Here is a 27140-nt window from a genome sequence, read left to right as displayed (position 1 = left end):
AACATATTCAAAGTTCAGTAAACTCACGGCAGTATTATACAGAACATTTCTGATATATATTTTGAAGTCATACTTGAGAGAAGGAAAATTTATTTTGTTTTTACATTCATGGGGAGAGCAAATGAACCCTGTCTTGTACGACGAAATTTTTCATGACGGATAGGATCTACCAAAGTACAGTGTTAAAGTAATTCCTCCAAAATGTACACCTTTGGTGCAGTCCAGCGACGTTTATTTTTACAGCCAGGTGAAGAACCATATAAAGTGACTACAATATTGCGCCTACATCATCGAACACAATAAATAGATATCTCCAAGAGAAGCCTGCATAAAAATTCTATTAATCGCACACCATCAGTTGTACTGTGATAAGATCATATATGCGTGATACTCCGCGAAACTATGTAATGACCGAGTACCGTTTACGAACGGCAACCAAATTTTTTTTGCAGTAGAAACATTGAAAAAACCATGCTCACTCAAGAACTCGACGTTCATTACGTGTACTGTATGCCATAATAATTATTGTTTTATATGTTTCTACTGTCAGTATAATCCTGATTCGTACTGTCCTCCATACGTACTAAAAATGTAGGTACAATAATGTGGACAAAAAGACTATACTGATTTGATTCCAAATTGTTGTGTATTCTTTTTTATTTTGATTGTCCTCATAATAATATTTTATTTCGCTATTTTTCAAGATAAATATTGTGCTATAATAAAAAAATCATTAAATGCTGATGATTTGGACAGTCCTAATAAATCTGTTGTTAGAGTTACGTAGTTATAAAAGAAAAGCATCAGCAGCGTGAATCGATCCACAGACCTAGCGCGTACGAAACTAAGCACAAAAACACTTGGCTACGGACTTGTTGCATTTTAGTGACCACATAATAGCATATTTATGAATGCCTACAACTTTCTTGAAAACGGATGAGAATCGCGCCTTCCTCTTTACATAAGTTAAAGTCCTAGACATGCTCGACACACTCCGTCAATATGAATAATAATGGTGAGGGCAATTACGTACAGTATCCCTGTTAGAGCAGAAAGCAATAGCGCTTGGTACCGCTCTAAGAACACTGTCGCCAGACAGCACTATCTGCGGGTGTGTATGCGCGCCTCTACATCCTCCTCCCCCCCTCCATCATCCACTTACCCCTCGTGACAACCACAGAGGATCCATCTCTTGAGCAAGAGTAAATATTTTTTACTCCCCACAAGCTAAATAAGAAAATCGTGTGCAATGCGTCAGTAAAAAATGTTTCAACATGCAAATAATAATAAATTGTTTAATTACAAAAAAGGTATCAATATATTAATGTAAAAATAATAATTTGTTTAAATAAGTGAATAGTAAACTGGTGGACCATGGTCTCCAAGAAACTACAACCCTCAAAAACGTAGCCTTTGAAAACCATACGTTCGAATAGCTGAAAAGTCGATGTGTCATCTAATTAATTTAACAGATATGGGAGCAACAGATTTTGACAACATTGATAGCCTCATACTTTACGTAATATAAAATCTAGTTGTGAATGCACAACTGTCAGTATTTAGCTAAGTACTACGACTGAAATTGCTGGTCTGCAAACTATCGGTACGTATGCGATAAGATTCGTTACCTAATATGTTCCAAAACGCCGTGTACAAAAACGGGGTTCTTTCAGCGATCGTACTTCGGGTTCTATTGATGATAGAAAGGTAGGATCAAGTGTTCTGGATAGCCCTTGGGGTACGGACCATTTGAACATGCTACAGAAGAATCATCTTACTGTAACTATCATACAGTACAGGGCCCAAGTTTTAGTATTAAACGGTTAGCCAAATGGAGAAATTCTGTTGGTTCTTTTTGTATTAGATCTGATCTACGGATAAGGGGCTTATGGATGCCCCACGTACTTCAGTGGTGGCTTCCGAGAAAACTGCTAAAACTGGGTGTAGAATACTAACACCGAGACGTGGATTCTGTGACGGTTACGCACAGTAAAAGGCTGAAATTTTTGCAGTATATCTCTAAGATATTCATCTCGAACAACCATGAAAATTTTCTAAATATCGTTATCCGTTTCCTAGATACACAGGTTGAAATTTACCCTAGTTATACACGTAGAACACGCACGTAAACTCCTCTAGAGGGCAAAAAAGGGACATAAAAAGTAGTTTATTAAGTGACGGAGCACGGAAAAATATGTTGTAAAGTGTAACCGGTATCATCAGAAGGGTTTGGAACGCCATGTCGTAGCACTGAAGCATATGCAGAAGTTTTCTCTATGGGAAAGAAGAGGACCAGAGGAAAAATGCTCCTATCGGATCACGAAAAGGGTAATATTCTTATGTTTGTCAAAAGACTCAGAAAAATTGGAAACCAGATGTCTCATAAGACCTTGCCAAAAATTTTGGCCACGTATACATATTTTCGCTTCGTTTGGTGAGAGAGAAGGAGACACTGAGACACTGGCAGTGGGAAAGAGAAGGAAAAGTAATAAGTACTGGAAGGTAGCAGACAGTGGTTGAGGTATATAAGGAGCGAACAGCCAATGGCAGTGTGAGAGAAATGGAGAAGTATGGCAATTTGAGGAGCTACTCTCGTCACAGAAAACCATCATAATGGCCGGAAGAGTGGTGTGCTGACCAAACACCCCTCCTATTCGCATCCTCATCTGAGGATGACAGGGCGGTCGAATGGTCCCGACGGGCCACTTTTGGTCTGAAGACGGAGAGTGCAAACCTTCAGAAAAGAGTTTACAGAATTCTTTCTGCAAGCTAGCTACACTGTCTTTAGCATTGAATGGAGACACTGTCAACACATTGTCCTGAATTTGAAAGCCATACAAATCAAACTATTCAAGGCCAAATATGTTCTCACAATCGCGTAAATGTAGCACAGTGAAAGTCTCAGTTCGCATACGCGAGTGATACATGGTAAACAAAGTACATTTTCCGAGAATGGGAATGTCTTGCCTGTTATAATCCATCAGGTGCATGCTAGTTCTAAACAGGCGTGGGGAGCCTATCAGTTCACATGTGTTGCGATTCAGAAATGTAACATAGGCACCCATGTCCAACTGATATTTCCGACATTTTCTACTAATATGCAAATGAACAAAATGTTTTTTGGACTGGTGTAGCACTGAAAAAACTGTTGGCTTGCTAGTTTTGCTAATGCCTGCGGCAGGCTTTGAATACACTGCTTGGATTAAATGGACCTGACCAGATTTCTGTGAATGGGCAGAAATCTTATGATTGTTCGATTGCAAAAATATGGATTGTACATGACAGTTCTTGCCACAAGCGTAACTTTGTGCTAGCCGGGATGGGCAGTCTCAGCGCTTTTGCCGTGAATAGCACCGACGCCATGACTTATTTCTGTTCGCCTGTTTAGAGAACTGTTTATGCGGCATGTCGCACATGGGCTGTAGCTGCCTAATGGGCTATTCGCAAACAAGAGATGACTCAACCCGACAAAATGGTGGCTGCTCAGATTTATCAGCCAACACATCACCTAAATCATACTGGTCTAGTATTTGCACTATGTGCTGAATTGATAGATTGGACTGATTCAAAATCTGTTCTCAAAGTTTGACATCAGTTACATTGTACATGATTGCATCATGCAACATAATATCTGAATAAAAAGGAGCACGAGAACATTTGAATTTCCTCAACATACCCTGAAAATCTCTTACCCACTCATAATACTTTTTTTCTGACCATTTCTTGCAATTGAAGAATTGGTACCTAGCTGGTACCACATTCACTTGTTGGTCATAACAGTTAGTTAGCGAATCTACAACCTGATCATAGAAGAGTCCACTCGGATTGGCGTTAGGGAACAGTTTCTGAATGGGGTAAAACACTACAACTCCTACCGTTGACATAAAATAATGGTGTTTGACAGTACCCGTTATGTTGTGAACAATTATGTGGGTTTCAAACTGCTGCCACCACTGGAGCCATTCCTGTTCTTGTTCATTAAACAGGCGAAAAGGAGCCATAGCACTCAGAGCAACAGCAGGGGCCTGCTGTACTGTATTCGTGACTTGATTATTAAGTAGCTGCAGTACCGTGTTTAGTAGAGCAGCGATCTGTTGCGTCTGATACTGCAACATCTATGTCAGCTGCGTTGCATCTATCGCTTGCAGCTGAGGCACCGAGCATGGGGTAGGAGAGGCGGCTTCTTCATGGTGGGAGAAACAAATGCAATAAACAGACAAGGCAAGGAATAAAAAGAAGCACACAAGCGAAGATAATTTTCGTGATTTCCACCTGAAAACACTGATTACAAAAAACACTATAAGAGACACTATGAAATAAAGTAAATAATCCTGCAAAGAAAAGCCCATGCAGAATTAAGGCGCCAGCAAAACACAAAAGAAAATCCAGGGCAGCCATGCACTGGGTCCTTCTTAACGCTCGTCGCAAACGTTGAATCATGCCTAATTGTCAACGATACTGTGTCTAGGAAATCTGCTTCTCATATCGATAGAGAACAAAATGGTTCAAATGGCTCTGAGCACTATGGGACTTAACATCTGCGGTTATCAGCCCCCTAGAACTTAGAACTACTTAAACCTAACTAACCTAAGGACATCACACACAGCCATGCCCGAGGCGGGATTCGAACCTGCGACCGTAGCGGTCGGGCGGTTCCAGACTGAAGCGCCTAGAACCGCTCGGCCACACTGGCCGGCGCTAGAGAACAATTCAAGCTAATTGTATTAATGAGTTTTGTTACGAAAAGTACATGACAATACTTAACTCTGGTGTAAACAGATGTGTCGGAAGAAAAGGGTGACAGAACAAATAAACAATGTTCTGCAGTATATACAGTTCCTAGGTCGGTGGTATTGAAGTGCCTAATCTTGATGCTGCTGTAGAACTCGGCCTCTTTGCACAGACGCCGCTGCCATCGCGTTGTCGTCCTCGAGAGGGGTCAGTCAGCGTTCAATTGGCTGACGCCTTCTTCACAGGCCTCCCTGCTCTCTCGTTTCCTACTGGTGCACTAGCGCTTGACTTTACGAAATAACAATCATGCTGCTTCATTCCTAGAAAATTTCGTGTGTGGTTTGGAAATCAACGTACGCAAAATTATAGACACATCCACAAAAAGGAAAACAAATATTGGCGGGTAAGGTCATGACGCCCATGAGGCTCTCACCCCCCTCCGCTCCTAAACCCCAACTACTCCAAATGAAAACGCGCCTGACAGATTTCTACGAACACAGTGTTTGAGTAAAATTAACACTGAAAAATTTAATTTCCAACCTCGATGTTTTCGTCGAATGCGCATGGTCTGTCACAAAGAGACCGTATAAATGCATCCCGGAACTCAGATATCACATCCAGCAATATGAAACGAGGCAGTGGCCGCCGAGAGGAGTGGGGCCCTCTGTCAGTGCTTTCGTCGTCAGTGCTTTCGTCGACGGCCACTGCGACGCCGGGAAGGCCTGCGTAATAGAGGGCCGCATCAGAATTAACAAGCAAGTGGCGGACGGGCCGGACGCGCCCGGTCGGCAGTTTTGCGCGCTGTGCCGGGGCCGCCCGGAGTTAAATTACTGCGTGGGCGGCAGCTGCTCCCAGCACAGTGTTTGGCGCCGACCGTGCTCGGCCAGCCTGTTTTACGACGGCCGCGGCGAGGGCCGTAAAGAGCCGATGGCCGCAGCAGAGCGTCGACGTCGGCGTCGGCCCCGGCGCAGCGGTCGGTGAGTGTTTAACGGCGCACCCCGGCACCTGCCGGCTCACTGCGGACGACCTGCAGTACAGAGCGCGTTCTATACTGACAAGGGAAACTCCCCATATCACTCCCTCTCAGATTTCGTGGTAAGACGGCCCAGCGAATACCACGTGGAAAGCTGAACCAGTTCACGCATGAAAATAGGAAGTAGGTATATTGAACTGTGAAAAAAGAAGCGAAAGTTAACAGTGAAGGGACCAATCTCAATATGTGCAACATCGAGTGAATCGTAAAAACCACAACGTCGTGATTGTGTGGTCACGCTTTTGGATTTAAAGCCGGAAATTCGTGTTCGTACCTCTCTCGTGCCCCATTTTCTTTTAATTTTCTCACAAAATTATGAATCTGTCGTCCGGTCATCGAAGTATCTGTTCTCCTTCTGTAATCTTCACAACTGTGATACTATACATTGGTTATGAAGTATGAGTCATGTGGCAAGAATATATCAACGTCACAAGTAAATGTGATGAGAGCAAGCGAGATGCCGCATAGAATTGTCACAAAAATGAAAACAATAGACAAGTGTGAAATATGTTGCAACAAAGGAATTCTATAGTGAAAACTTCCAAAACGAAAGGCAAGAGTCATAACACGTGGTACTTGTGTAGAAAAAAATAGGATGTATGTACTTCTGGAGGTTCCTTCCTTATACCTCCCTGTTGCAAACGGACGTTACATCAAGGCAAACACACACAAATTTGAATACAGCGAACAGACATGTCAATGAAAGGACGGACACTTCATAATTTTTTGAAAAAAAAAATTGTGGCGGGGAGGGAGGTCTCAACACGTGGCTCCTGATTCGCAGTCCAGCACCATAACCATACAACCACTACAACATTGCTGTCCAACGTTAATGATGTTGCACGTCTTGCGCTTGGACCGTTCACCGATTTTATTTTGCTTTTTATTTCACAGTTCAGTACACACTCTTCCCGTTTTCGTGATTGATTTGTGTTCACTTTTCTACATCTACATCCACATCTATGTGATTACTATGCTATTCACAATAAAGTGCCAGGAAGAGGGTTCAATGAACCACCTTCAAGCTGACTCTGTTGCGTTCCACTTTACCTGTGCGAGCCCTCATTTCTCTTATTTTATCGTGATGATCATTTGTCCCTAAGTAGGTGGGTGCTAACTGAATGTTTTCGTATTCGGAGGAGAAAACTGGTGATTGGAATTTCATGAGAAGATCTCGTCGTAACTAAAAACGCCTTTCTTTTAATGACTGCCACTCCAATTCACGTATCATGTCTATGGCACTATCTCCCCTATCTCTCGATAGTAGAAAACGGTGGCCGAGCGGTTCTAGGCGCTTTAGTCCGGAACCACGCTTCTGCTACGGTCGCAGATTCGAATACTGCCTCGGGCATGCATCTGTGTGATGTCCTTAGGTTAGTTAGCTCTAAGTACTAAGTCTAGGGGACTGAAGACCTCAGATGTTAAGTCCCGTAGTGCTTAGAGCCATTTGAACCATTTTTGAATACAAAACGAGCTGCCCTTCCTTGTACTTTATCGATGTCATCCGTCAGTCTCACCTGATGCGAATCCCACACAGCACAGCAATACTCCAGAACAGGGGGGACCAGTGTGGTGTAAGCAGTCTCTTTAGTAGACATCTAAGTGTTCTGCCAATGAATCGCAGTCTTTGGTTTACTCTACCCACAACATAATCTATGCGATCGTTCCAATTTAGGTCATTTGTAACTGTAATCCCTAAGTATTTAGTTGAATTTACAGCATTCAGATTTGTGTGACTTATCGCTTAATCGAAATTTAGCGTATTTCTTTTAATACTCTAGTGAATAAATTCACATATTTCTTTATTCAGGGTCAAATGGCTCAAATGGCTCTGAGCACTATGCGACTTAACTTCTGAGGTCATCAGTCGCCTAGAACTTAGAACTAATTAAACCTAACTAACCTAAGGACATCACACACATCCATGCCCGATGCAGGATTCGAACCTGCGACCGTAGCGGTCGCTCGGCTCCGGACTGTAGCGGCCAGAACCGCAAGGCCACTCCAGCCGGCTATTCAGGGTCAATTGCCACTTTTTGCATCATACATATATCTTATCGAAATCGTTTTGAAATTCGTTTTGGTCATCTGATGACTTTACAAACAATCTAAGATGGCTACACAGATTGTCTGCTATGTCATTCACTTTCATAACTAGTAGATTTCTCTTTGCCTGGAATGCCATTTTTTACAGTGCTAGTCTGCTTTTCATGTCCTCCTCGCGTTGTCCATCATGGGTTATTTTGCAGCTTAGGTAGCAGAATTTCTAAACTTCAGCAGCTACGTTATCACCAATTATAATGTTAAGTCTCTCTCGTTCTTCTCATTCCTGCTATTTCTGATGACTTTCCTCCTTCTTCGATTTATTCTTAGCCCATATTCTGTACTTATTAGACTGTTCGTCTATTCAACACATAAAGTAATTCTTCTACATTTTCATTGAGGATAGCAATGGCATCAATGAATGTTATCTTTGATATACACACCTGGAAATTGAAATAAGAACACCGTGAATTCATTGTCCCAGGAAGGGGAAACTTTATTGACACATTCCTGGGGTCAGATACATCACATGATCACACTGACAGAACCACAAGCACATAGACACAGGCAACAGAGCATGCACAATGTCGGCACTAGTACAGTGTATATCCACCTTTCGCAGCAATGCAGGCTGCTATTCTCCCATGGAGACGATCGTAGAGATGCTGGATGTAGTCCTGTGGAACGGCTTGCCATGCCATTTCCACCTGGCGCCTCAGTTGGACCAGTGTTCGTGCTGGACGTGCAGACCGCGTGAGACGACGCTTCATCCAGTCCCAAACATGCTCAATGGGGGACAGATCCGGAGATTTTGCTGGCCAGGGTAGTTGACTTACACCTTCTAGAGCACGTTGGGTGGCACGGGATACATGCGGACGTGCATTGTCCTGTTGGAACAGCAAGTTCCCTTGCCGGTCTAGGAATGGTAGAACGATGGGTTCGATGACGGTTTGGATGTACCGTGCACTATTCAGTGTCCCCTCGACGATCACCAGTGGTGTACGGCCAGTGTAGGAGATCGCTCCCCACACCATGATGCCGGGTGTTGGCCCTGTGTGCCTCGGTCGTATGCAGTCCTGATTGTGGCGCTCACCTGCACGGCGCCAAACACGCATACGACCATCATTGGCACCAAGGCAGAAACGACTCTCATCGCTGAAGACGACACGTCTCCATTCGTCCCTCCATTCACGCCTGTCGCGACACCACTGGAGGCGGGCTGCACGATATTGGGGCGTGAGCGGAAGACGGCCTAACGGTGTGCGGGACCGTAGCCCAGCTTCATGGAGACGGTTGCGAATGGTCCTCGCCGATACCCCAGGAGCAACAGTGTCCCTAATTTGCTGGGAAGTGGCGGTGCGGTCCCCTACGGCACTGCGTAGGATCCTACGGTCTTGGCGTGCATCCGTGCGTCGCTGCGGTCCGGTCCCAGGTCGACGGGCACGTGCACCTTCCGCCGACCACTGGCGACAACATCGATGTACTGTGGAGACCTCACGCCCCACGTGTTGAGCAATTCGGCGGTACGTCCACCCGGCCTCCCGCATGCCCACTATACGCCCTCGCTCAAAGTCCGTCAACTGCACATACGGTTCACGTCCACGCTGTCGCGGCATGCTACCAGTGTTAAAGACTGCGATGGAGCTCCGTATGCCACGGCAAACTGGCTGACACTGACGGCGGCGGTGCACAAATGCTGCGCAGCTAGCGCCATTCGACGGCCAACACCGCGGTTCCTGGTGCGTCCGCTGTGCCGTGCGTGTGATCATTGCTTGTACAGCCCTCCCGCAGTGTAGTATGGTGGGTCTGACACACCGGTGTCAATGTGTTCTTTTTTCCATTTCCAGGAGTGTACTTTCACTTTGTATTTTAATCCTACCCTGGAACCTTCTTTTTATATCTGTCAATGCGCATTCGATGTACAGATTGAAGAGTAGGGGCAGAAGACCTCATCCCTGTCTTACACCCTTTCAAATTCGAATACTTTCTTTCTTGGTTTCGTACTCTTATTATTCCTTCTCGGTTCTTTAATATATTTTATATCACTCGTCTTGCCCTATAGCTTACCCATATTTTTTTCCCGATTTCGTACAATTTATTCTGGTCGCTTTCTCCCGGTTGACAAATCCTATGAATGTGTCGTGATTTTTCTTTTGTCTTGCTTACATTATCAACCGCAACGTAAGAGACGTCTGTCTGGTGACTTTACCTGTCCTAAGGCCTAACTGATCGTCATGTAACACGTCCTTAGTTTTTTTGTCCATTATTCTGTATGTAACTCTTGTCAAGAGCTTGGATGCATGGGCTGTTAAGCGGACTGTGCGATAATTTTCCCACTTGTCGGGTTTTGCTCTCTTCGGAATAGTATAGATGACGTTTCTTCGAAACTCTCATAGTATAGCGCCAACCGTTTTGTTGTACCCCAGTCATTTTGTAAATTCCAGTGGCATGCTATCGATACCTTCTGCCTTATTTGATCTCAAAGCTTCCCAAGATCTTTTAAATTCTGTTTTTCATACTCGATGTCCTATCTCTTCCCTACTGACTTCTTTTTCAGTTCACTAACCGTGTAGGATGTGTTGACAATACTAGGTAAGGTTAGCAGAAACATGAAAAAGAACCAGCAGAATAAGAAATGTTGGTATCAGAGGTAAACGAACTCTTTCCGTCAGTCCTATGACCCGTTTCATACGGAACCTCACGTTTTCCTGTAAGCCGCCAAACTTTTCGTCTAAAGACATCACTTACACCGAACGTGTGTATCCTTATACATTTTTTCTCTTTACTCATCTCTTTAGTTCCAGGGTTTATTCCAGGTTGACTTAATTGTTGTCCCATCATACTTTCCCCTCTTGCTGTCAGTTTCATCCACATGTTAATCTCTGCTCCGTTTCTTCAGAGACCTTATTTCTTATCTCACCAATGCGTTTAATTTTAAGTATTTTTTCTGTAACGAAGGATCTTCTTGTGTGGTTTTCTTATAGTTCTTGAGTCATTGACATAAGCAGCGTAAGGGAAAAGCGAACTGTTGTGTCGTGTGCTCCTCCTGGGAGAACTCTCTAGTTATAATGTACTAATACGGCCCTGTACGAGTGTCACATACCTTGGCTTCGCAGAAAAAATTGATACAAAAAGATTCGCATTAAATGATTGCAACTGCTTTTTCCATGAATTCCACATTTTGCACATTTCGATTCAATATTGTCGTGCGGTAACTCATGGTTTAGACAAAAACTATTGATTGTAGAAAAGTGAGCAGTGAGGATAATGTATGGTGTTCGCCTACGGACGTCACGTGCGTACGTCTTCAAGGAACTAAACATTTTAACTACGCTTTTGGAACACGTATACTCGGCAATGAAATTCGTCGTTAATAATTTAAGTTTAAGACGAATGGTGATGTTCATACCTACAATACTAGAGGCAAAAATGATTTTTATTGCCAATCGTTAAAACTTTCAGTGGCATACACAGGATTTCCATTGTTGTTGTTTCTGTTGTGGTCTTCAGTCCTGAGACTGGTTTGATGCAACTCTCCATTCTACTCTATCCTGTGCAAGTTTCATCATCTCCCAGTAACTACTGCAACCTACATCCTTCTCAATCTGCTTAGTGTATGCATCTCTTGGTCTCCCTCTACGATTTTTACCCTCCACACTGCCCTCCAATACTAAACTGGTGATCCCTTGATGCCTCAGAACATCTCCTTCCAACCGATCACTTCTTCTGGTCAAGTTGTGATACAAACTCCTCTTCTCCCCAATTTTATTCAATATCTCCTCAATAGTTATGTGATCTACACAGCTAATCTTCAGCATTCTTCTGTAGCAACACATTTCGATAGCTTCTGTTCTCTTCCTGTCGAAACATTTATCGTCCATATTTGACTTCCATATATAGTCGACGTTAACAAATTTCTCTTCTTCAGAAACCCTTTCCTTGCCATTGCCAGTCTACATTATATATCATCTCTACTTCGACCATTATCAGTTATTTTGCTCCACAAATAGCAAACCTCCTTTACTACTTTACGTGTCTCTTTCCCTAATCAAATTCCCTCAGCATCACCCGACCTAATGCGACTACATTCCATCATCCTCGTTTTGCTTTTGTTGATGTTCATCTTAAATTCTCCTTTCAAGACACTGTCCATTCTGTTCAACTGCTCTTCCAAGTCCTTTGCTGTCTCTGACAGAATTATAATGTCACCGGCGAACCTCAAAGTTTTTATTTGTTCTCCATGGATTTTAATACCTCCTCCGAATTTTTCTTTTGTTTCCTTTACTGCTTACGGAATATAGCGATTGAATAACATCGGGGAGGGCTACAACCCTGTTTCACTCCCTTCCCAACCACTGCCTCTCTTTCGTGCCCCTCGACTCTTATAACTGTCAGCTGATTTCTGTACAAATTGTAAATAGCCTTTCGCTCCCTGTATTTTACCCCTGCCACTTTCAGGATTTGAAAGAGACTATTCCAGTAGACATTGTCAAAAGCTTTCTCAAAGTCTACAAATGCTAGAAACGTAGGTTTGCCTTTCCTTAGTCTATCTTCTAAGATAACTCGTATGGTCAGTATTGCCTCACGTGTTGCAATATTTCTACGGAATCCAATGTGATCATCCCCGAGGTCGGTTTCTACCAGTTTTTTCATTAGTCTGTAATGAATTCGGGTTAGTATTTTACTGCTGTGACTTATTACACTGATAGTTCGGTAATTTTCTCATCTGTCAACAGCTGATTTCTTTGGGACAGGAATTATTATATTCTTCTTGAAGTCTGAGGGTATTTTGCCTGTCTCATACGTCTTGCTCACCAGATGGTAGAGTTTTGTCAGGATTGGCTCTCCCAAGGCCGTCAGTAGTTCTAATGGAATGTTGTCTACTCCAGGGGCCTTGTTTCTACTCAGGTCTTTCAGTGCTCTATCCAACTCTTCACGCAGTAACATGTCTCCCATTTCATGTTCGTCTACATCCTCTTCCACGTTGAAACGCGTACGTTTCATAGACAGCGATGGCGAGCCATGACAATCTCTGACCAGAGAGCATGTAGTCAGTTCAGTTGCGAGAGAGTAATAGCGCGCGAGAGTACAGTGCAGTTGCATGTAGCGAGTCGGTAGATGCAGTAGTGGTACGTAGCGAGTCGCGAGAGCATGTAGTAGAGTTGCGAGTTAGTTGTTGTGCGAGGAGTCGGCGGGCGACGACATGGGACTCTGGTCGAGATTCAGGACGAGATATATTGTTAAATAAGGTAATGAAGCAGCTTTGCGCACATCTGATAATGTAATGTAAATTAACTGTAACTAATTTGTTCAAGAATTGCCCCAATAATAATTTTGTTTTCAAACTAAGCATTTTTAACAAACAATCCTTTTTGAAATAATATTTCCCTTGCATTTCCGTAAAGAAAAGTTTCCCTTAAATTCAAAAAAAATATATTTGCGATGCATTTCCTCCAAGCTTTGGTGAAAAATAAGAGCAGATGCAGTTTTACTGAGATAAGAATTTGAGTTTAGTCAGGGCCTAAAGATCGACATTTCGGTCTATTTGCGTTTACATTGTCAATGAGATTCAAAATTCTCCGGGGAGGTTACACTTGGCTCCATTTATATTAAGTAATTGTGCTTTGAAATTTTGTGGGGAGGTTACACTTGGCGACATCCGGTCCAGGATCGTATTTCGTTGAGAATCTTCTGAAAAGTAGTCAGATATCTGCTCTTATTTACTTAATATAATTAGCATTTGGCGCAACGCTTTTACTAATTTTGTGACTTTCTTTCCTCACATCATCGGCAATTCGTTGCTCTATTGTATTTGTGTTTGTTACTTTTTGCATTGTGCTTATTTCTTTTGTGAATAATTGTGACTATTGTAAAAATGCCGCGAAAGACTGTGAATAGTGTATCGCGAGGTATTATGAATGAAATTACCGACTTAAACAACTTCACCGATAGTACTTGTGACACGCAGTGTAAAGATAACAATCCGGCGTTCACTAATAATCAGTGCATTCCAACCACTAATGATGATTTTTGTATTATTAATGAACAAATGGACTCGGTTATGTCCTCTGTTGATTTGACGACAATCGATGACGCGGGGGGTTCTGTTGCAATGAGCGCTGCCCAGCTTAACACACCCGGTTTGCAAAATTTAAGTAATGAACAGACAAATTTGTCTAATGAAAATGAACAGTGTAGTCAGAGTGCGTAGGATTTATTTAATTCCGAGGTAGGGACCGATAGTGCACATACGATCAGCAAACATTTTCTAGAATCACAGAATATCCAAATGGATACACAAAACGTGACAATTGCAGGTACACTATCATACAACACAGAGAATAGAAATGCTAATGTTGGCTCGGATCCAATTATGGCAGTGTTGCTACAACTTAGGGAAGATTTCAAACAACAACTTTGTGAAATTAATATAAAACAAGACAACCTTAAGGAAGTTAACAAACAATTTAAAGAAAATTTCAAACAACAGAGTGAAGATTTCAAACAACTTAGTGAACAGGTCAAACAAGATAACGAAAAACTCAAACAACACTTTAATGAAAAATTAGACAACAATTCCATACAGCTTAGTGAACAGATTAGAGCCGTTGCCGCACAATGTCATGAAACTAAGGAACAGTTGCGCGAGGAAATAGAGGCTTGTTCAAGAAAAAGTAGCGAAGAAATTAGGTCTGTTGCTCAGGAATTAAGGGAAATGCAGACTGCTGCAACAGAAACACTCAGAGAGGAAATTAGCGGAGTCGCTAAACAATGCTCTGAAAAAGCTACACAATTACGCGATGAGTTTAAAGCAATGACAACAGAACTTTCGCGGACAATGGATGCAAAGATAGACGTGAAATTCGAACAACAGAACACTCAAATTGACGAACGTTTTAATCTTCACATAGAAAACAGTAATACACGTTTCCGTAAATTTATACAGGATCAGAATAAAGTAAAACGACAATAAATGGAAACAATCACAGCACAAAGACAAGAAGACAAACGTAAAATGTTTGCGAAAGCAAAAACATACGTAGACAACAATATTGCTACAGTGTCCGACAAAATTAATACCATCGAACAGTTGAACGCGGAATTACGTGATGAAATTTCTGATCTTAAATCAAAAACAGATACACACACAGCAGATATTCAGACAGTGACAGATAGATTTGAACAATTAGAAATAACACAGGATTCCGATGTCGTCAAAGCTGACGTTAAAAAACTGATCGAAACTACACTTAAGTTGCAAAAACAGATTAATGCGTCTGACATTAAAACAGATGATCAGGTAAAAATACTGACTGAAAAATATGATGAATTTGCCAGTCGTATTGACGTTATTGAAAGTAATAATGACAACAAATCAGACGACACTGCACCGATTTCATTTAATCAAACATCTGAATTCGAAAATCTACAACAGACAATCAATGAGATCGATTCATCTAATAATACATTACGTAGAAAGTTGTCAAGTTTACAGCAAGAGGTAACAGAGATAAAAAATATTTCAGTTAATAACACATCACAGCAGAACAACCAAATTGACGAAAGTATTAAAGTAACAGAATTGAAAAATGTTTCAGTTACTAACGCGTCACAGTATACGCGCCATTCAGAACATTTGTCACGGTCGTACAGCCAGTGTAATTTGAGCAATTTACAGAGAATACGCGACTTAAAATCTGAAAAGGTACACGAGTTAAAATCTGAAAAGCTACGTAACTTGAAATCTGAATTGACACAGACAAACAGATTCTCACACAAACCTGAACGTGTTCTCAAATTCAGTGACGAGAACGTAGATTACGAGCAATTTTTATCCGTAAGAAAAACTAAGGAATTTAATAATGACAGAGCACAGATACACGATTTGAACTGTATACGACAATTTATTTTTGTACTTTCAATAGCATTGCCTGTAATACAGAAACTACAATTAGCAGGGATACAGCAATTTGTTTGTGCATTTTTACCGCCATTACCTGTAACACAAAAGCTAAAATTTATTTGCAGCGAGTAATTAACCTCAGGGGATTCATTACGCTTTAATGAATATGTGCCGTAGCATGCATAGGGCCCCGAGCTGTAGTAGTGCTGTTTCATCTTTAGTTTTCTGCACTGCTGCCGTATCTTCTACTATCCTTTATATCTATCAAAACAGCTCTTTAACTATTGCTCTACTTAGAATTAAGAAAAACGACTAAAGAAAATCCGATATGACAAATTTTTACCGAAAGTGACAATTTTTCATTAGACGCTCCAGAAATGACAACCACCGTAACTTTAATAACAAAAAATTTTTTTAATCATCAGTATGTGTAAAATAATCAGCAACAGCAAACGCATTTTTTGTAACAACAGAAGTTTTTCTCCGCAACAGCATCAAAGCCACCCGGTTAGCATACCTAACCAACAATTCAGTCTACAAGGTCAACCAAGCTTTAATGTTTCGCCGCGTGCACGTATAGTCCCTGGTACAACAAATAGTAACGCACGGCAGCAAGGAAATAACTACGTGCAGAAAACACAGTACTTCAATTCCTATCGCAATGTGCCGTATAGAAATGACTTTCAAGACAGACATAAAAATATTGAGCACAATTTCAGCGTACATATAACAACAGTCGGTCTTACCAACAACAAAATGATCAGCAACAACATATTTTTATGAATCAACCAGACAGTAGGTGTCATACATAGCGTAATACGTCTGGAAGAAATAATAGAACAGTTCCACGTCAGATAGAATCTGACTAGATACTGTACAGGTCGCATCTTCCAATAACACAAGCACAACTTTAGACACGCAGAATGTTGTTCACGAAAATGTAATTACTTTTGACGACATCAGAGACAGTCTTTTACAAGAAAGACCAGTTGTTGAGAAAACTATTTCACACCCTGTTATCGAAAATAAAATTGGTTTATCGAAATTTTCAGCAGTAATCGATTCTGGCTCACCTATGTCAGTTATTAATGAAGAAACTTTCAACAAGTGTAATAAAGAGAATACGTATCCTACATTACCACTAGGCAAAACGAAAGTAAAAGGAGCAGTATCGAGTAAAGGAGTAGATGTTAAATTACAGACACATTTATCATTTTGTATTGCAGGTCACACATTTCACTCAAATTTTTGGATTGTTCCTTTATTGACAACAGACGTTATTTAAGGCACGAGCTTTCTGTTGCAACACGACGCAATTATTGATTTTCAAAATTCCTATTTAACGTTAAAGGATGAAAATGTACAATTGGCTTTAGAATTTCAGCACTCTTTATCTGGGGAAGAACAAACAATTTACTGTACAGAGGTCATTTCCGTATCACGTAGCACAGACTGTAATTACACATTGTTCAGAGATACGTACGTACATAACTATAATACTGCAGACGAAGCCGACTATGACGTAATACAGACGGTTTCAGATAAAGTTAAGCAAAGCAGTGCAAGTGCAGACGACGAACGCACGCAACTACACAAAATTCTTTTTTACAGCAAGCTCCAGTTTTTCGACAACAGATACACACATACTCTCATTCCAGGATGTAATTAACTCCTTACCAAATGAATCAACTATGCTATCTCCGTCTGTAATATTGAAAAACGTCGAAACACATAACAAAATTAAAGAATTAGTAAACTTTCCTACATCTCGTCGACTACGACACCATGAAATAACTGACATTGCGCTGAACAACATCAAACGTGCCGCAGAGCGCCGGAGAAGACAACAAAAACAGGTTAGTATACGCCGTGACTTTCACGTTGGAGAGAAGATATTAGTACGTACACACTATTTATCCAGCAGAATAAAAGGTAAGTGCAGTAAATTTGAACTTTTATACGCAGGTCCATACCGGATTCGCAGCAATCCTCACCCCAATATAGTACACGTCGAAACTCTGGGAACCAGAAAAAGTAAAGGCAACCACCATGTCTCCAATATTAAACCCTTTATTGAATGAAGACACTTTATGATTTAACATGCTATAATATAATTTGCTAATTTTTATGATCACGTATGCAATTATACTCACATGAACACTTACTGATGATTATCGTATTTTTTCTTGGCAAGTGCCTGGCAAGGTAAGGTTAGCAGGTCGCTCTTCTTGTCGATTACACATTAGACTGTGCATATTTTTCCAGATGAACTTACACATTTTATGACCACTTATGCAATTATATTTATGTGATTACCTACTGATGACTATCGTATTTTTTCTTGGCAAGTGCCCGGCAAGGTAAGGTTAGCAGGTAGCTTTATTTGTCGTTACACATCGGACTGTGCACATTTTCCATTTTTTGTATGTATGATTGTTTTCCTGTTTTGTTTGTATGCATTATGAAATAGCTAAGACATAGCAAACACCAGTTGACTTTGATATTTTTGCCTTATTATATCTCAACATCGTGACTACTTTACTTTTTTTTTTGCTGCTGCATTATGATATTCTGTGTACATTTTGCTTTTGAACACTGTCTACGTTTCACATATTACGTTTTCTGTCATGTTATGCTGTATGCTCAGTTATGTTACTATAAACCAGTTTTTTTTATCTAATGGGTATATGATTTAAATGCAAGATATTAATCTTTGTTCATCAATTTCAGAAGGAAATGATGCTTCTAAAGGAAATAAATTAAACAGAAATGGGAATTTCACCTACGGAATAAACGAAAGAAGATGCAAAAACCTGATGAGGAAGAGTAAATGGATCAGAATTAACAACCATTAACAAGAATATACTATACACATCGTAGAATAGCAGTCTTAACTAATTTTTTCTTTCAGAATACAAGGCGATTGATGCAAGCTGTCAGACAGAACTACACATCTTATTTTTAGTGATGAAATATGATAGAAATAAGGAACAATTGTATAATGAATAATGAGGTGATTTTTTTGCAGATGATAATGAGCGATGATGAATAATGATGATGAATATGATAATATGGATAATGAAGTTTTTCTTTACAGGTGATGATAATGATGGATAATGAAGTGATGGATAATGAAGTTTTTTCTTTACAGATGAGGATGATGTTGAAGTTTATGTATTTATGCTATGTAGTTATTTAAGTATTTGTTGCAGTTTGCTTTGACAGCAGGTGTTATATTGCATAGTAGGATGACGGAAGGTTTTGGGAAGGACAGCTATGGAACACATTTTAGACACATTTCTCTACCTGTTAATTCGAAGTTCATTACTTTTCAGCATGGTATGCGTTTTTTCTTTCAGCTCAATAATCCATTTTGTATTTTTTCCAGCAGAAGCTTTTCATGATACTTATTAACCTGTTACTAATTATACCTGTTCTAGTACTTGCATTTTTATTTTTTTACCCATTTGTGTGTGTCATTCATGAACGTGATCACATACACTCTATTTGTTTCACAACCTTGCTACAGCTGACTCATGACGAATGACGTTACACATTTTTCATTTACAGGAACTACCTAGAAGCAATTTTTTTTTCTTTTTCTCTTCTTGCTTTCCCTTATAATTACCCAAAGCAATGCATTGCTAGCAAAAAAAAAAAAAAATATCACCAGTTCCAAATAATGCTACCCATTTAAGAGAGTTCTGAATAATACTGAATGATGAAAAAAGTTTTGTACTATTAAATACTTGCTGGCCAATGAGTGCCAATAATTAGTGTAACTAAATGATTTATGTTAATCCTATGCCATTCATTAGCTCCTGTTTTCAATGATGACTTCTCATGATAATACTGAATAGTTAAAAATGTTTTGTAATATTCAATACTTGCTGGCCAATGAGTGCCAATAATTAGTGTTAATACTATGCCATTCACTAGCTCCTGTTTTCAATGATGACTTCTGATGATAATACTGAATATTTAAAAATGTTTTGTACTGTTCAATACTTACTGGTCACTGAGTGCCAATAATTAGTGTAACTAAATGTATTATATTAATACTATACCATTGATTAGCTCCTATTTTCAATGATGTTTTTTGATGTTTTCTAACTGGCCACTGAGTGCCAATAATTATTTTTAAATATGTCATTTGAATGAGGAAAAATGTTTTGTAATAATCAATACTTGCTGGACAATGAATGCCACAGTTTCTTATATTTTAAAATTGTATTATGTCACTTTTATGCTATATATATGAAACTAGTAGCTTGATGCTACACTCATTAGCTCTTGTTTTGAATAATGACTTCTGTTGGTTTGTAACCGGCCATTGATTGCCACTCTTGTTTGTAAATCAATTAATGAACATTTTTCTGTAATACTATATACATGGTACAGAAATGTTCATAACTGGGCTATGAATGCCGCAAACTACTAATGTAATTCCTAATGAAGACTAGTATGTGACTTGATGTCCTTCACCTTTTGACCTGACTACCCTGAATTACTGCAATATCCATTTGTCCTGTATATCCTCCTGATCATGGAGCACTATATTTGGTTTTGCACTAATTCTACATTGGTGTGCTTTGTAAGAGCGTGGTGTTGACACGACATTCTGTCTACCACCGTGAGCAATGAAGACGTTATTATGGTCCCACTGTTTGGTGTACCTGATGTACTGCTAAAATGATAACAGGGAATATTACTGCGACATTTCAGTGTCTTGGATATGCTGATAAATACTTCTGGGAAAAGAACTGCAAATTGTCTCACTTGGTGTTGTATTTCTGTGGAAAGATATGGACTTTCAGTGCAGCTGCGTGCAACCTAAGTGCTACAACAATGACGCAATCCTTCCTATTCCTTCCCTAATTATTGTAAAATGAAAAAGTCATATACAGTGCGTGAGCACTTCTTTTCTTTTGTTAATGAGATCAGTTATCCTGAAATTACTAAAGACTTCTATAGTGCATGTGCACTTTATTACTCTCCTTGATTTGTTTGTTGTTGTAGAAAAATACTAGAGAGTACTATAGTGCGTGTGCACTTTTCTCATTTGTCAATGTGATTTGTAATAATTAGGTTTATTTGTCGTAAAAAAATATTAGAGAGTTTTTCAGTGCGTGTGCACTTTATGCCATTTGTACTCATTATGTGTATATTTTGTGGTTTTTTGATATGTTCTAAGCTACCGTACATGTGCACCTATGTCATTTGTCAATGATATTTGTTGTGAAAACTTCGAAGAATCTTTCAGTGCATCTGCATTCTTGTCATTTGTAAACATGATTTGTACTTATTGTATATACATTTTCTTTGTGATTTCCTGATGTGTTCACTACTTCAGTGCCTGTGCACATTTCTCATTTTTATGATTTGTACTCATTCTGTATACATTTTGTGATTTTGTGATATGTTCAATACTTCAGTGAGTATGCACTTTTGTCACATGTTAACATGTTTTCTACTGAACTTCAGTGCCTGTGCACTTTTCTCATTTTTCAGTATGATTTGTATCCATTGTCCATAATTTTTTTGATTCGCTGATGTGTTCTGCATTACAGTGCGTGTGCACTTCCGCTATTTGTTAGTATGACTTGTACTCATTCTGTATACATTTTGTGATTTCCTGATAAGTTCACTACCTTAGTGAATGTGCACTTTTGTCATTTATCGATATGATTTGTATATACCTTTTTTGTGATTTGCTCTGTACTCATTGTATATATTTTTGTCTTTGTCTGATATATTTTGTACTCAGTGCATGTGCACCACATTTAATTCATGTTCTACATCTGTATATATGTTGTAATTGTAAAGTTAATTAGTTAAGAAAAAATTTGTTGCTCTTGGCAAGTCCAAATGACTCACCACCGCTGCCAAATTTTGGCCCCCCCCCCCCCCCAGTGGAGGGTTATGAAACGCGTACGTTTCATAGGCAGCGATGGCGAGCCATGACAATCTCTGACCAGAGAGCATGTAGTCAGTTCAGTTGCGAGAGAGTAATAGCGCGCGAGAGTACAGTGCAGTTGCATGTAGCGAGTTGGTAGATGCAGTAGTGGTACGTAGCGAGTCGCGAGAGCATGTAGTAGAGTTGCGAGTTAGTTGTTGTGCGAGGAGTCGGCGGGCGACGACATGGGACTCTGGTCGAGATTCAGGACGAGGTATATTGTTAAATAAGGTAATGAAGCAGCTTTGCGCACATCTGATAATGTAATGTAAATTAACTGTAACTAATTTGTTCAAGAATCGCCCCAATAATAATTTTGTTTTCAAACTAAGCATTTTTAACAAACAATCCTTTTTGAAATAATATTTCCCTTGCATTTCCGTAAAGAAAAGTTTCCCTTAAATTCAAAAAAAATATATTTGCGATGCATTTCCTCCAAGCTTTGCCGAAAAATAAGAGCAGATGCAGTTTTACTGAGATAAGAATTTGAGTTTAGTCAGGGCCTACAGATCGACATTTAGGTCTATTTGCGTTTACATTGTCAATGAGATTCAAAATTCTCCGGGGAGGTTACACTTGGCTCCATTTATATTAAATAATTGTGCTTTGAAATTTTGTGGGGAGGTTACAACGTCCATAATATTGTCCTCAATTACATCGCACTTGTATAGACCCTCTATATACTCCTTCCACCTTTCAGCTTTCGCTTCTTTCCTTATAACTGGGTTTCCATCTGAGCTCTTGATATTCATACAAGTGGTTCTCTTTTCTCCAAAGGTCTCTTTAATTTTCCTGTAGACTGTATCTATCTTACCCCTAGTGAGATGAGCCTCTACATCCTTACATTTGTCCTCTACCCTTCCCTGCTTAGCCATTTTTGCACTTCCATATGCAGCAACAAATATTTTCGATAATTTGCCCAATAACATAACATGTCGAACAGGTATGGAAGCAAGTTTTAGATGTAATATAATATCAAGTGTTACAATAAAATCATTTCTCCGGGACATCACCATCTATTCAGTTGACCATTTCTGGTAAAACCGGTACCCAAAAAAAAGAAAAGAACAGAAAAAGAAAACCTTACTATATTGCGTGAGTAGGATTGAAAATCATAATTTGTACTTTAATGTTAACACCAACCATGGATACATATCCTGTAAACTGACTCGTCCCACACATCATTTCCATATAGGAATCGTTCAAATGTATCTAAATACGCAGCAATGTCCATCATCCAAAGACTTTCTACAAACCAAATATGTAAAGTTGTTTGCAAGAAGTATTCATTGAGGTTACATGTAAACAGGTAAACAAAAGAAGGTAAATAGCGCAACGCCGTTAATCTCGTTGCGTAATAGTTCTCACGATCGAGTAATAAAAGAATATGGGTAATATAAGACCTACCAATCCATCAAAATGTCGATGATGCAAAACCGTAAAAGACCCCTCCCTAGCCGAACACCAACCAAAACGGCAACCGTCGCTATGAAAGGTGAGTTTAAAGTTGATAACGCATGATCTGAACAACTAAATTGCAATATGCCGTTTATCACCCGCATAACATGGTAACACAAAATAGAATCAAAATCCAACATGGTGGATGTGTATACTTTCTTGCAGAAATGAGGTAATCACATTTTGGCTGCGCATAACAACAGGTATCAGACGCTCCACAAGAGAATGTCCCACAAGGACATTCAGTGGTAGGCCAGAAGGCCATACATGCGACTGCGAAGTGGATGAATTACACAAATACCGTAGTCGTTCGTTTATAAGTTTTATACTGTAAATATTGTGCTCCACAAACGGTGTATTTTTTTCAATACGTTTTATATATATATATATATATATATATATATATATATATATATATATATATATATATATGTGTGTGTGTGTTTGGATTCCGTAGAAATACTGGAACACGTGAGGCAATACTGACCTTACAACTTATCTTAGAAGAAAGATTAAGGAAAGGCAAACCTACGTTTCTAGCATTTGTAGACTTAGAGAAAGCTTTTGACTGTTGACTGGAATACTCTCTTTCCAATTCTGAAGGTGTTAGGGGTAAAATACAGGGAGCGAAAGGCTATTTACAATTTGTACAGAAATCAGATGGCAGTTATAAGAGTCGAGGGAGATGAAAGGGAAGCAGTGGTTGGGAAGGGAGTGAGACAGGGTTGTAGCCTCTCCCCGATGTTATTCAATCTGTATATTGAGCAAGCAGTGAAGGAAACAAAAGAAAAATTCGGAGTAGGTATTAAAATCCATGGAGAGGAAATAAAAACTTTGCGGTTCGCCGATGACATTGTAATTCTGTCAGAGACAGCAAAGGACTTGGAAAAGTAGTTGAACGAAATGGATAGTGTCTTGTAAGGAGGATATAAGATGAAGATCAACAAAAGCAAAACAAGGATAATGGAATGTAGTCGAATTAAGTCGGGTGATGTTGAGGGTATTAGATTAGGAAATGAGACACTTAAAGTAGTAAAGGAGTTTTGCTATTTGGGGAGCAAATTAACTGATGATGGTCGAAGTAGAGAGGATATAAAATGTAGACTGGCAATGGCAAGGAAGGCGTTTCTGAAGAAGAGAAATTTGTTAACATCGAGTATAGATTTAAGTGTCAGGAAGTCATTTCTGAAAGTATTTGTATGGAGTGTAGCCATGTATGGAAGTGAAACATGGACGGTAAATAGTTTGGACAAGAAGAGAATAGAAGCTTTTGAAATGTGGTGCTACAGAAGAATTCTGAAGATTAGATGGGTCGACCACATAACTAATGAGGAAGTATTGAATAGGATTGGGGAGAAGAGAAGTTTGTGGCACAACTTGACCAGAAGAAGGGATCGCTTGGTAGGACATGTTCTGAGGCATCAAGGGATCACCAATTCAGTATTAGAGGGCAGCGTGGAGGGTAAAAATCGTAGGGGGAGACCAAGAGATGAATACACTATGCAGATTCAGAAGGATGTAGGTTGCAGTAGATACTGGGAGATGAAGAAGCTTGCACAGGATAGAGTAGCATGGAGAGCTGCATCAAACCAGTCTCAGGACTGAAGACCACAACAACAACATATATATATGTGTGTGTGTGTTTGTGTGTATGTGTGTGTGTGTATGTAATTTTATAGTATTTTACCTGTGAATGCCAGATAAGATGAAATAGCAAAGTACTGCATTTAATAAGTGAAAAACCTGTGTCCAGTACTTCTTTTCTTCTTTTCAAGGTGTTTTGTGAAATTGTTTCATTTGACCTGAGATTTAAATCTGGGTGGGAGTTTTGTGATGAAACCTGTTCTATCAGTCCGTTGTCAATATGTAATGTAAACGCCGAACGCAAAAGAAATATTTATTAAAAAACATGTTTAATCACAGTGTAGTGTTCCAAAACTTTATGCTTTTCGCTAGGAGCAGAATTGGACTTTCCGGCGGGGCAGGGCTGTTCGTTGTTTCTTTTGACACTATTGCCCTCTGTCTCTCTCACTCACTTCCATCAAACACTTCACCTACCTCTATATTTCTCTATACCTCACTCTATATTTCTTCCTTCCGATGTCCCTTCACTCTGCAGTAGTAGATACACACTAGGCAGTGTAAAGCAGCGTTGATGAAACCACTACCTAATACCGACCACACAGAGGCCGCGTAACACAAGTTGCAGATCACTTCCTCTAAGTTCATTTTCACAAATTTCAGGCGGTAGGAGAATGCAGTTTAATTGCAGTAATCATTTGAAAATTCTATTGACGTCTTTTTATTCATAAGGAAGCACACGAAATGGCTATCAAGTCAGTATTTAATAATGCAAATGCTCCCTCATGCCAAGTACACTGTTTATCCAACATATTTCACACTTCAAAACAGCCAGAATTCCTGAAAGTCCGACATCGTTAAAGTTTGCGATCTAAATGCCACTGGTCCACCACTACTAGCGAGTTTAACTCTTGGTCGTTTCAGTGATCTTCTATGTCAGAAGTGCTCGCCAAAGCATTCCATCAAGAACACGGAATAAGCCACGCAGAATTGCCTCTACAACCAAAGTATCAGACGCTTATAAAACTTGAACTAATTACTTCAGAAATATCACACTGTCCTCAAAATGTTCGTAACTTAGTCACGACACTTTTTAAACGCAGTGAACTCAATAGTTCTTCATTTTCCATATTTTCACAGAGTAATCTAACATGGTGTCACTCGGAAGCAGATTATCCAGCGAGCCTCTCGATGCCACTCTCCTCTTTGCCTATCTAACTATATTTGCGCTGGAGCCGCTTAGTTCTGATTGGCTGTTCATCTGAATGACCAATCAGAATGGCACATCCAAATCATTCTCGTATTAAGATTTGCCTCAGTAAAGCACTAATCAGATGGTCGTTGACGTCATTACAATTTCAGTTATTATTATATTGTTTAATGAAATAGAACGAAATGCACAACATTCTCTAAATTAAGTGAGAAACTTTTTCCGCTTCAGACTTTTATTCTGGCTGCTCCGTTACAAAAGCAAGCACACATCGTAGGTGCAACACCATTTTCCCACGGTTCTATTTTTGTAAGGTTTTACATAAAATGACGTTAAGTTTCAACGTTTATCGCAAATACACTCTCTCATTCATTCCCATGTATTCACACCAAAAAATTATAAGAAATTAAGAGTTTAGAATGATTTTTATAGTATATAACCTAGAGTAATTAAAGGTTTGAAAAGAGAATTCCAATTAACTGACCTTTTTTATATACTGTCAGCTTGGTTATGACTTAAGATGACATTAAAAGACATTCGGTTATTGTTCCTATCTTACTTTTGAAACCTAAGTGTCGGTTTTAGGACATTAGGTAATTTTCTCTATGTCGGTAACTTCAATAGGTAAAAATCTGAAACTTTTGCAGGATCCTGTCCTTAATAACAAAAGATTGTGTACCAAGTTTGAACAAAATCGGATCATAATTACTATGATGTATTTAGATTCGTAAGAGGTATGAATTTGTGTACCGACTGAATGTTACTTGGGACCCTCCACACGGCTGCTAGCGTCGGATGTGCTGTGAGTCAGAGCGAAGAAAAAAACATAGCGATCCTGAAGCTACCGTGCTACATGGTTGCGTGCCTTACTACGACGAATGTTATCTCGTAATAGCTTGCTGCGTTACACACCCCTTAAGAACCTTAGATTACTCTTGAGTGCTTATTTCAAATAAGCACATACCTTATTCCTTTAATTCACAGTGTTATTACGGAACTCCTTAACTACACCGACACATTTAACTTTTGTGCGTCTAATGAAACTTGTTCCTACTTACAAAAATTAATTATTCTAAATGACCAAAATTTCAAACATTACATTATAGTTTTTCACAATGTGACATCAAATTTCAAAAGCTTCGACGTGATAGCGAGTAAAATAATTAATTTACAGAATTCCTTTTTTCCTTCAGAATCACTATCTTTCATACATAACACCTGCTTT

This window comes from Schistocerca cancellata, chromosome 8 (assembly GCF_023864275.1).
Source record: "Schistocerca cancellata isolate TAMUIC-IGC-003103 chromosome 8, iqSchCanc2.1, whole genome shotgun sequence".
NCBI lineage: Eukaryota > Metazoa > Arthropoda > Insecta > Orthoptera > Acrididae > Schistocerca > Schistocerca cancellata.
This window is presented reverse-complemented; position numbering follows the sequence as displayed.